We start from the raw sequence: 1686 nt of genomic DNA on the forward strand, positions 1-1686 counted from the left end.
CATTATCAGCAATGATCTATTTGCAATGTTATATGTATATGCATATATATACCCAACAGATCTTAGGAGTGTCACATTAGAATCACTTCGTCTTTTAGTCTGTCTGTCGTTGCTTGAGGCTATCTATTCGAGTAACATTAAAAACAGCTTTACTACGGCTAACACCTATATTTCATTGATATGTGTTTAAGGTGTAAAATGATAAAACACCAGTCCTTTATGTTTAAGGGGAGATACACGAATATGCTCACTTTAACATTGCAATATGTGCTTATAGTCTTTCGTAGGCACATCTCATAATCAACTGGACTAGACTGATGTTTTAGGACAGATTACACAGTAGAAAAAAAACCTGAGGACAAAAGATACTACGTCCTGTTTGTTTTTTGCTCGTTTTTCATTTTGACATCATATTATCAGTTTGTTTTTGACGTTTGTAAATCCATTCAGTATTTCTCAACTCTATTTTAAAGAGATGATTTCAGCTTTCCAATTGTAAACTTTCCATTTCTAAGTAGCAACATTCCAGCAGCACCTGCATACGGGGTATAATATCTCCCAATTGATACGATATTCCCGTGCTTGCATTTCCTATCATGATTTTCTTGATAGAGGGTTGCTGCTGACAAGGAAGCTATTAAACCAAGAGTTCCAAATGGTGAAGTTGAAATCATCCCTTCGTAAATTTTATGGACGCCATCACGAGATGTTTTTGTGTTCTGTTAAATTGTTACTTTTAAAATTGTTATATTGTCATTTTAATGTTATATTTAACAATGCCATCAAAGTGCGAGGTTTGGCATGCCACAAAACCAGGTTCAACCCACCATTTGTTTCTTGAAAGTCAGGAAAATGGCCATTGTTATATCATAGTTTGTTTCTGTGTGTGTAACATTTTTACGTTGAGTTACCGTTGTGTCGGTTTTTTTCTCCTATTTTTGAGTGGGAATTCACATTACTATAAGACGTGCCACGGTACTTTTCTATCCCAAATTAATGAATTTGGTTTTGATGTTATATTGGTTATTCTCATCGGATTTTGTCTAATGCTTAGTCCGTTGCTGTTAGTGTTACATTTTAATGTTGTGTCGTTGTTCTCCTCTAATATTTAATGCGTTTCCCTCAGTTTTAGTTTGTTACCCCGATTTTGTTTTTTGTCCATAGATTTATGAGTTTTGAACAGCGGTACGACTGTTGCCTTTATTTATACGATGATGACTGATGTACCCATATTTTTACTATTTTATTTATTGTGTCTGTTTAGTTAACGCATTAATGTAAATATAACGGAATTTGATGAGACTATCATTAAAGTGAGAGGGTTAGCGTTGTAGAACCAGGTTTAATCCACCATTTTCTACATCTGAAAATGCCTGTACCAAGTCAGGACTATGTCAGTTCTTGTCTATTCGTTTTGATGCGTTTTATTATTTGATTTTGCCATGTGATTATGGACTTTCCGAATTGATTTTCCTCTAAGTTCAGTATTTTTGTGATTTTACTTTTGACCGTTATGGATCAACCATTTCACAAATGATATCGGATATGTTCCTTACGTCGTAACTACAATCTACTTCCCTTTCATGAATGTGACCTACCGACTTAGACTATTTACCGGATTTGTTATCACATAAGCAACACGACGGGTGCCACATGTGGAGCAGGATCTGCTTATCCTTCCGGAGC

This window comes from Mytilus galloprovincialis, chromosome 1 (genome assembly GCF_965363235.1).
Source record: "Mytilus galloprovincialis chromosome 1, xbMytGall1.hap1.1, whole genome shotgun sequence".
In the NCBI taxonomy this organism is placed as follows: Eukaryota; Metazoa; Mollusca; class Bivalvia; order Mytilida; family Mytilidae; genus Mytilus; species Mytilus galloprovincialis.